This window comes from Canis lupus, chromosome 36 (assembly GCF_011100685.1).
Source record: "Canis lupus familiaris isolate Mischka breed German Shepherd chromosome 36, alternate assembly UU_Cfam_GSD_1.0, whole genome shotgun sequence".
NCBI lineage: Eukaryota > Metazoa > Chordata > Mammalia > Carnivora > Canidae > Canis > Canis lupus.
The window spans coordinates 1,166,935-1,180,981 of NC_049257.1; the positions used below are offsets into that span (position 1 = coordinate 1,166,935).

Sequence of the window (14,047 nt, forward strand, 5' to 3'; positions counted from 1 at the left end):
CACCTCTCAAAAGGCGGTTGAATTATTAAGTTAGCACATAAGGAAGAAAACTGTATAGTAATCATAATCTTGAAAATTCCCTAAACCACCCATAAATTCAGTATACATGGCTTGGTTTATACCAGAAGTTGGCAAACTATGGCCATGGCACAAATCCAGCCTGTTGGCTTTGTTTTTGTTGTTTGGTTTCTTTTGTTGTTTTATGGCCTGTAAGCTAAGAATGTTTTTTACGTTTCTAAAAGACTGGGGGGGAAATGAGAAGAATAATATTTTATGACATGAAAATTCTATAGAATTCATATTTCAGCATCCATAAATAAAGTTTTATTACAACATAGCCATGCTCATTTGTTGATGTATTATTTAGGGCTGCTTTAGCACTACAGTAGCAGAGCTGAATATTGCAACAGAGACCATATGTCCCACAAAACCTAAAATATTTACTGTCTGGCTCTTTACACAAAAATATGACAACTCCTGGTTTATGCAATTCTATACACGTATATGTATGTAAAGTACATTATACAATCAAAAATATTTTTTTCATTTTAAAGAATTTTTTTATCATTTAAAGATATTTTAAAGATATTTAAAATGTTTTCTTGTGGAACACACATTTAGTTTGCCTGAGTTAAGCTCACTGAACCTATTACCGTCCCTTGAGCATCTGCTATGTACTTTGTAAATTATCACATTTCTTGTGAATTTGCTACCCCCCATTTTACAGATGAGAAAGTTGAGGATCAGAGAGATCAACTAAGATATCAGAATACGAACTCATTTTTAGCTCTGGGATTTCTTTTACTCTCACAGTCTTTACATGTGGAACTAAATATATGGGGTATCAGCACCTGACATACTGTATGCAGCTCCAGCAGGTCCTCTCAAAGTCTTCTTTGGAGATTTGGAGATTTAGAGAAAGGTGAATTAAAATGATTTTTTAGAAATACAATAGTAAAGACTATTTATTACCTGCTTTAGAATTACATAACATTTACTCCTAAGAAATTCATTTTAAGAAAGTGGCTGTGGAGAACCCTGGGTGGCTCAGCGGTTTAGCGTCTGCCTTCAGCCCAGGGCGTGATCCTGGAGTCCGAATTCAAGTCCCACGTCGGGACCTTTTACAAGGCCAGTATTATCCTAATGCCAAAGCCAGACAAGAACACCAGAAAAAAGAAAATTATCGTCTGGCTTCCTGCGAGGAGCCTGCTTCTCCCTCTGCCTGTGTCTCTGCCTCTCTCTCTGTCTCTCTCATGAATAAGTAAATAGAATCTTAAAAAGAAAGAAAGAAAGAAAGAAAGAAGAAAGAAAGAAAAAAGAAAGAAGAAAGAAAGAAGAAGACTGTAATAGGCACTTTCCTGGGATCTGGAGATAAAATGCTAAATGTCACATTCCTTTACTCAAAAAAAATTTTCAAACCAGTGCTCAAATAAGTAGCAACTTGATAATGAAGGAGGTACAAATAAGTGTGGTTTCGTAGACCTGATACGTTAGAAATACTATTTCTTTGGTTTTTATTATTAAATCTTTTATTTATTTACCTAGCTACCCAGGTGCCCCACAGTTAGGCATAACTAGAGCTTTCATTAAAAAATACCTTGGTCTTTATGTAGTTAACCTTTGAAATTTACGTCAAAAAAAAAACAAAAATTCAGTCAAACACGGTACAGCATGTCCTTCACCCACAATGCCTTTGTTTGGCACCTGTCAGAGGGGTATTCTGGACTTGAATTAACCCACGTGGATGAGATCCTAGAGGCCTATAGGTTCATTCTGAATACACTATCCCCACATCATGAGCTGCAGCGTTGTGTGCAATTTGAAACAAGTTCCCCATCGATTCCTGGTCTATGTGGAAAAGAGTCCTAGAGATTTTGGCTGCATGAAATAATTAAGAAAATACATTTTTTAAAAATATGCGCTATTCAGACGTGGGAAGGTAGCTGCTCTTACTGTTTTCCTGGGCCTAACTGAACCCCTGAGAAGAACATTTTGCATTTTTGAGAAGACCTATGATTCGGTCACTTGTCTATTTATAGACAGTGTTTTTGAGTGGCACCTCCGTGCCTTGGAAATAGGAAGATGGCTCCAAATATACACTCTTCTCTCTCTTCTTTGTAAGTCTTATGACCCATGACTTGAGGAATATCTAAAGGAAGGTTTTATGCACCCTGTCTCTATGATCTTTACAAGCCCTTTATCAGGCAGTAACATTAACCTCAGATCTAAAATTTTCTGCTTTTAAGCACAAAAGACCTTGTTTGCAAAACTGCATAATTACATGGTGTAAATTTACAAAACTTAAAGCAAATTAACTCCTACAACACAGCTCACAAATAGAAGTTCTTGTTTGTCTCTGCCCTGACAAAGACTTTTAACATGCCATTATGTTGCTCTTACTGTCATCCTTTTATCTTCCAGACTAACAAATAACATTCTGACAGTGTTAAAGGACATCTGAATTTTTCTGCAGAAAACAGCCCTTGAGCTGACATCAATGCTTTCACAAAGGAATATAAATAAAAACTGGCAAAGATATTAGCTTGACATTATGGGGGAGACTTGTTAGGATGGATTTATATCCAAATCCATTATCCCATTAAATCTTTGCAAAAACCATGTGTTGTAGGTATTGCTGTCCTCATTCTTCTAATGAAAACTCCAGCTCAAGATGGTTGGATAGTTGAATACTATGCCTGTAACTACACAAATTTAGAAATGGCGGAAGCAGAACTAAATCCAGGATTGTCTTATTCCATTTTTCATTCTCTTTCAAGGATACAGTCTTGCAAAAACTACCACCCACACAGGAATCCAAGTACTCTTATTTTCTAGGACATTCTCTTTATGCCTATCAGCATTAATCATTAACTACACAGACAAAATTAGTTAATGCAATCAACTGGAGAGAATTTATAGAAAGGTATATTTTGACAACAGATGGATAAAGGAGGCAGGATAAATTTTGAGCTTGAGAAGTATTCTAGGATCAGGTGATGGGTACCAGGATCATGAGAAGATGTCTTAAAGGCTCCAAGCATACTGCGGTTAAAAATATGGGAAGATAGGGGAATCCCTGGGTGGCTCAGCAGTTTTAGCATCTGCCTTCGGCCCAGGGCCTGATCTTAGAGCCCCAGGATTGAGTCTCACTTCGGGCTCCCTGCATGGGGCCTGCTTCTTCCCTCTGCCTATGTCTCTGCCGTCTCTCTCTCGCTCTCTCTCTTTCATGAATAAATAAATAAAATCTTAAAATATATATACAGAAAGACAGAGACTCAGAACAATATGGGATTGTTGCTAAAAACAAACTCTATATACTATACTTTTCTTCAAATTGAAAATGACTGAAGGTTTTCTATTTGGGGAATTAAGACAGGAACGGTAGGAATTTCCTATGAGCAATTTTTGTATGTCTCCCGAGACAGGGCTCTTCAAAGAAACCTTAGATAAGTATACACTCGCTTCACTTCCCGAATGGTGCTCTTGATTGATGTGATTTCTTCTAGCCTTTGCTGTTGTTTCCTGACACCTTAGTAAGTTAATAGTACTTAAAAGTACAAAAAGTCCCCATGAGGTGCCAGGGTGGCTCAGTCGGATAAGTGTCCAACTCTTGGTTTTGGCTCAGGTCATGATTTCAGGGTCATGACATCAAGCCCCATGTCAGGCTTCATGCTCAGCGGGGAGTCTACTTTGAGATTCTCTCCCTCTGCCCCTACCCCCTTCTCTAGCTCTCTCTCAAATACATAAATAAGTCTTTTTTAAAAAATCTGCAAACACCCGGATCATGAGACAAATGGTCTTCTGAGATCAAGAACAACCCCAGGGAAAGAATTCAAACTTGCCAAATTGTTCAACAACTTGTTGATTCCCATGTTCCCAGAATCAAGAGTTTTCCCCCCATTAAGAAATAAACAAGCTCTAGGAAACTTGTTATTCAGTAGAATATTCTGCGATGATTAAAAAATGTTTCTAAGGGATCCCTGGGTGGCGCAGTGGTTTAGCGCCTGCCTTGGCCCAGGGCACGATCCTGGAGACCCGGGATCAAATCCCACGTCGGGCTCCCCAGTGCATGGAGCCTGCTTCTCCCTCTGCCTCTGTCTCTGCCTCTGTCTCACTCTCTCTCTCTCTCTCTCTCTCTGTGTGACTATCATAAATAAATAAAAATTAAAAAATTAAAAAAAATGTTTCCGTAATTTCACACTGTTCAACATGGTAGCTACTAGCTGTATTGCCTATTGAGCATTTGAAAAAGTACCTAGAATGACTATGGAACTGCTTTTCTAATTTTATTTTAATTTAAATTGTGTAGATAGCACAGTTCCAGAATAGAGTGAGTAATGCTTGACCCAAAGCAAAGCCCTGAAATCAAATCACTCTTGAGACATATTGAGGAATGCTATAGGGGTACAAACTCCCAATAATTATTGAAGTTTGTGGAAGTGGACTCTGGATGGAGATCCTTAGAGCTGGTCACTACTGACATAGTCTCGGATGCACATGCTTCTCTTTATTGCAAAACCTTTCAATTTCAAATGTCCAACTCTGGCCTTCAAGGCAGTTACTCCAGCAAACAGCAGAACTTTTTATCTATTGTTCTCAAAAGCAGTAAAACCTAATAAGTATATGCTCATTCCCTCCTTATGTACCTCATTCTCTGTCCAAAATCTCTATTTATTCTTTATCATTGAAGTTCATATATTAATACTTATTCCATCCAGGCTGGCAGAGTGGAAAGTAAAGAACCTTTAATCAAGAGACTGAGGCTCAAGCCCTGGCTGAAGTCTTTATTGACCATCTGTATTTGAGGAAGAAAGTCGTTTAACTTCTTTCAGTCTCTGTTTCCTCTTCTGCAAAAGCAAAATAATACATATCTTACAGCCTCACTAAGGGATTAGATGAGAGAAACAAGGATGACCGCGCTTTACAAAAAAAAAAAAAAAAAAATGTTAGGGAATGTCAAAAATTATAATTACTCTGTCAATTGTCCATTCTTTCTTTAAGACTTGCCTCTTCTTCCCATTTCTAAAGCTTTATCCTTAATATCATATAATCACAGCCGACATTATATTTTAATTTTTATATATAACACTGCCTAGTGCATTGATTTTTCTCATAGACTCTGATCAAATATCCATGTAACTTAGTTTCCAGGAATACTCTAAAAAAAAAAAAAAAAGATTTAATATATAATCATTGTAAAGAGCAGTAAACTGTGGGTTCCATGTGGCTCATTCTGGTATGAAAATTTCAATCAACTACTCCAAACTTGTTGTCTAATATACAAGTACTTTATGTAAAATTAAGTTCAGGAATAATATAACTTCAAAAAATTTGAAAGAGAGCGGAAATTCAATGTTAGAACATTAGAGTTTTATTAGACCTCATGATTAGTAGTATTAATCAAATGTTAAAATAATAGGAGATCAGTTCTGTCTCAATATTTTAGTTTATATGTTAGGTTAAGAAAAATTCTGGATATTTTGTTTTATTTAATAGTTGTGTCTCTTCTTTTATAAAGTCTATTTTGGTTTAGCCCATTTATTTATCAAGGTCTTAGTACATTATCAATTCATGTGAGCACATACTATATAAAAGAAATAACCCTGATCTCTCATGTTTGTTGTAAATATGATATTTTATTACAAATGCTTTCTTTTTCCTATTTTGGTAACGTAGCTTGAGGGTATGATTTTTTAAGTATTTATATACTCAGACCTGCATTCATTTTTCTTTGTAACTTTTTTCTATCTCTTCTGAAGTTGTAAATCTTTCATTCTCCAATAGTTTGGCCAAAAACTCAAATTTATTCTCTAACAATCAGTTGCTTATATATTTTTGTTTGTCCTTACCTCTGTCTTTGCTCATAATATTGAAGCTAACACAATTAAAAGGTTGTATTGTCAGAAAAGAGGTCATGAAAGAAATGTTTGATCTTTTTGTTTCCGCTCAACTAAAATGATGGACAAAGATTATATCCATGGATTTCCCATGAAGGCTAAAGGGACTAGCCAAGCACTGCAGTAGGTGCTTGCGGCATGTATGAGCTTATTTCATGTTAACTACAACTTTCAGAAATAGGTATTATTCTTATTCATAGAGGAAGCTACTAGGGCTCTGAGAGCCTAAGTGCTAAAATCATACACCCAAAAATTAGTGGACTTGGCTTCCTGATCCAGATCCAGCTGCTTCAGTCCATAGTCTCTTCCCTGGAATATTTCTTTTTTTTTTTAATTTAATTTTATTTTTTTTTATGATAGGCACACAGTGAGAGAGAGAGAGAGGCAGAGACACAGGCAGAGGGAGAAGCAGGCTCCATGCACCGGGAGCCCGACGTGGAATTCGATCCCGGGTCTCCAGGATCGCACCCTAGGCCAAAGGCAGGCGCCAAACCGCTGTGCCACCCAGGGATCCCTTCCCTGGAATATTTCTTTTTTTTTTTTTAATTTTTTTTTTTAATTTTTATTTATTTATGATAGTCACAGAGAGAGAGAGAGAGAGGCAGAGACACAGGCAGAGGGAGAAGCAGGCTCCATGCACCGGGGGCCTGACGTGGGATTCGATCCCGGGTCTCCAGGATCCCACCCTGGGCCAAAGGCAGGCGCTAAACCACTGCGCCACCCAGGGATCCCCCTGGAATATTTCTAAGACCACTTTCCTTACCAGGACTTTTCTTTAAATCAGGTACATTCATGTTAAAATGACTCAGAAATAGCTAATAATTATTGACCCTTACTAGGAAGCAGGTGTCCTGCTCAAGACTTCTCATGCTTCATCTTATTTGGTATTAATCACAATGCCGAGGAGTTATATTATATCCCTTTTTCAAAGATAGGACAACAGAAGTTCAAAGTCACAGACTTACCAAGTAGTAGGTACTTCTAATATTGGTTTTGTTCCTAACTCTTGGCCCTTAATCTCTATAGTCCTGCTTCAGATTTATTCTGTCTCATATGTGAAATGACTTCCTAGTCATTTCAGAGTAGAAAGAACCCACTCTTACGAATTGCTGCCCAAACGGTTTGCTGTTGTTGTTTTAGCACATTTGCTTGATTAGGTACTTAATATATTCACTGCCAATTTCATAGTGTTAGTAGTGCTTAATAGTTTCACAGTGTTAAACATTTGCTTTCTTTGTTTAAGTGTACTTTCTATTAGTCAGAATTTAGAGTTAAGAGAGAAGAGACACCCACACAAGTGGAGTTTCCTAGCAGGTCCTAGAGCTTCTTTGGAAAACAGTGTGCATTCCCTCCTGACCAGAGTGTTGACCCTGAAGTCTGGCATATTCATAACAAAGCCGCAGAATCTATTTCATGTTTGGGCCTGGCCTGTCTCTGATGTGCTATGAGTTGCTTCCCAATTGTGTGTCCCAGCAGGGAATCTATTTGAGGAAGTCCCAATACCATTTTATACCAGACTGTAGGAAAGCCTTCACAAAGCAGTCCTTGACACTTTTATTCTGCAAGGTCCTGGAAACGCACTTGAATATCTGGCTCTCTGGAGTCTGCACATTATTCAGAGGTGAGCATTAAGGATGAAAGAGCATAGTCACAATCAAACAGAGCCTTTCTAGAACTTTTTAAAGGGTCATGGAAATGAAAAGACTAGTGAATTCCTTCTAATAATTCTGCCTTTCTCTGTTTTTCACAAGATTTTTAGAAATGAATACTATGACTTCAAGATCACCTCTGTTGCTGATTCATTACAATACTTTAAATATCAAAGTATATGAAATTACCATACTACTGAAAATACCATAACTCATACTTGTTCTATTAATCAAATGCAATTCTAGAGAGTACCAAGAATGTTCACATGGGCAGTCATCAGTAAACAGGTTTGTATAATCCAAGGAGAGAGCCATAAAGTAGGGATCAAAGGATCTCCATTTAATTATCATTAATAATCAGGTACATGAATGAGGAAATGAGTCAGTGAATTTATCCTGTTACAATTTTCTATCCATGAAATGTGGATAAAACACAACTCCTCTTATCTTGCTTATGGAGAATTGCAAGGATAATCTAAGTACCATGCAAAATAGTTCAAAGAATTTTTAGCAACAGGGACTGACATGCAGGTTTTTCTCCTCCTTGGCCAAAATATGGATGAACATCATAATTGTTTTTAATTATAAATATTTTCCTCAGAAAGTAGAAGAAATCAAAATCTTCTTTGCATAAAATCATTCACAAATAACACTGCTATTAGATCCAAAATTAAAGCTATCACAAGTCACTCTTTAGGATCTGGCTCACCATGGTTTCATTTACTGTGAAATTATTCAAATTGGGGAAGGTCAGGGAAATGAAGTAAATCCAAACCCTAGGGTGACACAGGTGCAAAGAAAGAAACCAGGAGGGAAGGAGATGGGCATGTCCAGAGGCTAAAGTTAGGAAGATGTCCAACCTAGCAAACTTAATATCATAAGTCTATGGACACTGATAAGTGGCCATCTAAGCCCTCAGGCTGTAAAATGAGTCCAGTGTTAATTAACTTTGAGTCCTGCTCATGATTGCAGCAGAGCCTGACAATGCTGGATGAGAAGCAGAAGGAGGGCTATGTTGGTCAAGTCTGCTAAAGTATGAGAGCTCTGCTTATTAAAGCGTGTGCAGATCAAAACTAGATGTCCGTTCTCTTAGGTGCTGCTAACAGCAAGAGAGATTCAGTAACATAGAGCTTGTGGGATTCGAGGACAAAAGGGTAAAGCAGAGGCAACCGAATTATAAAAGCATTAATTCAGAGTCAACAGTAAAGGTGATTTTTATTGCACTTCATTTAAAAAACATTTGCGGATTCCCTACTATGTGCAAATGAACATACTGGCTTTAGGAATGTAGAGATAAAAGGTACAATAGCCTTCATATGCTCATATTCAAGTTAGGAGACATAGGGGTAAAAAAAACAGGAAGTAGTGTTGTATAGCAGGAAGCAAAGGAGTGGGGACCAGGTAAAGGATTACCAAAGAACCTCACACTTGAATCATGTCTTACATGACCAGTAGAAGCTAGTAGTTCCACTTCAAGAAGAATATGACAGAGGAAGTGTGTGTGTGTGTGCGTGTGTGTGTGTGTATTAAGGTCTGTATTATTAAAGAATAATAAATATTTATTATTGAAGATTAGGATATGTATATTGGAGTGGGATTGGAGCTGGAGGTGGGGAAGGTAGAGATGCAGAATTTGAAGCTGGAGGGAAAGGAAGTTAATAGTTCCATGTAGGTTCGTGGACGCCACATAAAGAGCTCTGGTCTCCATCATGAAGAACATAGGGAGGAATTGAGGGACAGGAATGACTTAGCACAGTTTAGTTCTGATTCAGTCTATGCATCAAAGGCCATGGAACATCTTTCAGAAATGTCGTAAACATGATTTCATTATTTTGAAAGATCTCAGATTAAATAAAGCTGAAAAAATTTTCTTGAAAATCCAAGTTAGCATTACAAGATTCTTGCATGTTTAGAAGTTTGCAGATGTAAACTTTTAGAGCTGAACTGAAAAAAAAAAATTCCAATAAAGACCAGAGCTCTATTTTATGAGATCACGCAGTCACTAGTACACAAATAAATCTCTTATAAGACTGTATTGATCCATGCATCTCTATCACAAGGAAAAATATAGGTCCTAACCATTTTGATCAATAAAGCAAGTAGTTTTATATAAGCATATAAGAAGGAAAAAGTAAAACACACATATTAATCAACCATAGATTATAAAAGCTTAACCATAGGGCTTGTTTTTCTTTGAGACAAACTATTTACTGAATGCACCATCTCTCAGAAAGTCTAATTATTTCATATAAATTTTTTATACATTTCAGTTCCATGAGGAACTTTTTAAAATACTTTTCAATGCCATTTGATAATAATGCAGAGCTGGTTTCCATACTGTTCCCCTTTAGGAAGTATAATTACACACTTGTACCAGGCTATGAAATACATATCACTACCCCTTTTAATAAATTAATAAAGTGAAGCCCAACGGGTGACATTCACCCAGTATCACTGTACCTGCCTTAACCCCATATTTTTAAGTTAACCTGCCTTGCCTATGCCCTAATAATCAATAAACTAAACCACAGACGTGCCATTGCAATTGCCCTGCCACAGCTCTGCACAACCTGGTCCTCTTGTGGGCCAATTTCTAACTTTGTGCCAAGCTGGTTTCCCTAAAACTTGGCTTTAATTCTCAGGTAGATGAAGCAGGCATTTACTTTTTAACACTTTCTAAAAAGTAAAATACATAGATTTCTAATCAACAAGTGCTACTGTTTTACTGAGTGCTTTCTCATATTATGATACATAGTTCTAAGTGTTGTCCATGCCTTCATTATGTTACCTCATTTAAGACTTATAACCCATGAGGGTGGTGCTTTTATTTTTTCCTCATTTACAAATGAGAAATTTGAGGCAAATTTGAGATAAAATAACTTCCTGAAGTCTGCCCTGTAGCAAGTGGTGGTGCAAAGCTTGAACTTAATCCAAGTCAGTCTGACTGGGTGGCTCATATCCTTGTCGACAATGCACCTCCCTTCCCTTTCTATGGCCACCGTTATACGAAATGATTCCCACGACTACCAGAGTGCCTTCGTGTACCTACTAGTGTAGGAGTCGTTAGTGTACCTCCTACTCAGTGTCTCCACTCAGCCTCCTCGAGCTCTGCCAGTGAAAGCCTCCTTACTTAGCCTCCTCTAGCATTCTGAAAACCTTGCAAGTCCAGTGCAGAGTCCAACTGGGAGTATCTTCTCGGAGCAACATTCAGTTAGTCTTAATGGTAGTATCTAATCTCATTCCTCTGGTTCCTGGAGCCTAACTTTGAATGGCAATTCCTCAGGAATGGAGAACTGGCCTTTATCTCTGAGGACTGGATAGTTTTCTTGTAGAAAGTTATGGAACGATCATGAGTTTTGCCCATTTCAAACATCAACTCAGCCATTTACTAGTTGTACGACTCTTGTCAAGTGACTCAAACTCCTTGAGCTTCATTTTACCATCTGAATAATGTGTATACAGTATATTTCTCATTGGATTTCTTGCCAGTTCAAACTAAATAATGGATATAGAGGGCATTGACATAATGCCTCCTATATAGTTAATATTCAAAAACCTATCTTGTTAAAATTCTTAACCCTATATCTCCATGCCAATTCTTTCTCCTGTACTCCAGCCTTCATGTCCTCTACCTGCATGCTAGTGTTTCCATGCTGGGACTTCCCATTTGTTTCTATGATACTGGTTTTGTTCTTGCCTGGATCCTTGCATTAGGTCCTTCCCAGGCAGAAATTAGACTCAGCTGGAATGTAATAATAAACATGTGATTTCTATCTTCCATGGACTGATTTTGAATTTGCAAACAACTTTTAAATTTTAATCCCCACTCACTTACAAGTTGGCTAATGCACCCTAGTCTTGCATGAGGCCCAGTGTTTTCCCTCTTCCCAAACTCAGGTTGTATTGACAAAGTATATTTAAAGTGTAATAAGTACTTTCACATTTGCCATCTCATTTGATTCTTGGAATTAGTCAGTTAAGGAATTGTAACAGGTCAAATGAAGAATTACCTTTTTAAAAATAACATTTAGTTGAACCATGCTGATACTTGACATTGTTTGCCTATGCAAACAATTTATGACTCAAACTAATACTTCCCTAAATATGTAGCATATGAGTTCTTTTTCTTGGATTAAATAGTCTTGGTTTTTGAAATGCATCAACAAAGGTACATGTAAATGTTACTCTTCAGACATTATGGTATTTGTCACAGGAAAATGAGAGAAGCCATCTTTAAGCTTTCTCCTTTGGTACAGAGGATGGGATTCTATGGGACAGATGCAGCCTTGACATCAGCATCTGACACATGAAAGCTCCTCAGCTTCTTCTCTCTCTTTAGAATTCAAAAAGCTAAATTCCTGGTCATATTTGGAAGATTGCCTTGATATTCTTCCCTGGTACTATAATCAATAATGCTTCTTTCGTTATGTGTTCAATATGAGAAGACTGGCAACTTTGTGCAAGTCTATAAATCCAGTATATTCTTCTTAGCACAATGACTGACACATTGTAGTTGTTTGATAAATCATGTTAACTGAATTGATAATTAACTAAAATAATTTATCAGGTACTATTTAATGAGTAGTGTATGTGTATTATGCAAAATAGTTTCATAACTATTTTTCTATTTGAGAATAGTCAACACACAATATTACACTAGTTTCAGGTATACAACAAAATGATTCAACAAAAAAAAAAGATTCTTCTTATAAATAAAATCATATGGTCTTTCAAGGTCTGACTTATTTCACTTAGCATAATTACTCTTTAGATCTATCCATGTTTTCTCAAATGACACAATCTCAACCTTTTTATGTCTGTGTAATATTCCATTGTATGTGGTGGTGGTGTATGTTTGTGTGTGCATGTGTACGTGATAGATACACATGCACACATGACACCTTTATCCATTCATCTATTGGTGGACATTTAGGTTGCTTGTCTCTAGTCTTACTGTTAAAAATGGGAACATTAAAAAAGGAATTTGAAAGTAAATGTCTTTTGCATTTCATTAATTCTGAGATATTGTCTGGTATGAAATTAGCAAGTTCACATTATCCTTAGAAATCAGTTTTCTCAAAATAGATAAAATAATATACATCAATGAAACATAAAGTGCCTTGGGCACTTCACTAAAAAGTGTTTAAATGTTTTAATGATTTATAAGCACTACTCAAATATATTGTTGGGAGTCACAAAATGCAAAGAATAATTATGATTATATTTTAATTAAGCTCAAAGCTTTTTTTTAACATGAAAGAGAAAGGTAGTTTTTATATGAACAACCTTTCACAGAGTAGTGATCAAAGATGCATGAGGAAGTACTACAAAAATACTGTTCTTGCTTTAGTTTGCAGAAACCACTGGGTGCCTCTAAACTTTTAAGGATGTCATTACAGAGTTCAAATGATTTCTAAAATCTTGTTGGTAAGGATGGTGTTTGATGAGGAAAACAGAAGTTTTTAATCTGTCATTATCAAACCAATTTTAATGTGTAAGATATCACTGTCCATTTATAGTCCATATTGAGGTGAAACACCCTAAATAATTTTGCTGTAGGGGATATAGTGTCCTATGTATATATTTTTAATGTTCTAGTAGTAATGTTACCTTTCTACTATTCTACTGTAGATAAAATAGTATACTTTTCCTCAAAATGTTATGAAAAATTTTAAACATACAGCAAAGTTAACAGAACTTTACCAAGAATCAGTATGTACTCAACCACCTACATTCTATTAACTTCTTACTGTCCACTTCCTTTATCACATAACTATCTGTCTACCGAAGCTATTCCATATTAATCCATTTTATTTTTCATGCATTTTAAAGCAAATTGCAGGCAGCAGTACACTTCCCATGAATACTTAAATGTAATACTTTATGTAAATATAAATATTTAAGTATGTAATACTTAATATTTAACATTAAGTATTTAATACTTAAATACTTAAACAGCACTAGATACTTAAATAGCACCAACTAAATTCAGTATTTGTTTAGAGGGGGGTTTTAGGTGAAATTTACATACAATGAAATATAAATATCGTGTGTATTTCTGAGTTTTGACTAAAGTATACAACCATGTAATCCGACTGTATTCAAAATACAGTACATTATCATCACTCTAGGAAATTGCCCTTTGCTCTTCACCGTCCTCCCAAAGGCAGCTGCAACTCTAATGCAAATCTGATGCGTGGCCTAAACTTCATATCAATGGAATCACACAGTATGCACTCCGTTGTGCAAAGCCTCTTTGACTCTACATTTTTTTTTTTAGATTTATCTGTGATATTGCATATGTTAGTGGTCTTTTCTATCGCTAAGTAGAATGCCATTATATGAATATACTACACTTTGTTTATTCAATTAATTATCCTATTATTGGATGCTTGGGTGGTTTCCTGTTCAATTTGGTTTTGTTTTGCTATTACGAATCAAAGTGCTATGGACATTTATGAACAATTATTCTTGTGAACATCTGCTTTCATATGATTTCCA

The 14,047-nt window shown here is 36.3% G+C and overlaps 1 protein-coding gene across 3 annotated transcripts in view; it reads left to right on the forward strand.

The window, feature by feature from the left end:
- The window catches only part of GALNT13 (polypeptide N-acetylgalactosaminyltransferase 13), a 576,595-nt gene that overhangs the window by 461,988 nt on the left and 100,560 nt on the right, over window positions 1–14,047 (forward strand). The gene's annotated exons all lie outside the window — the stretch shown is intronic.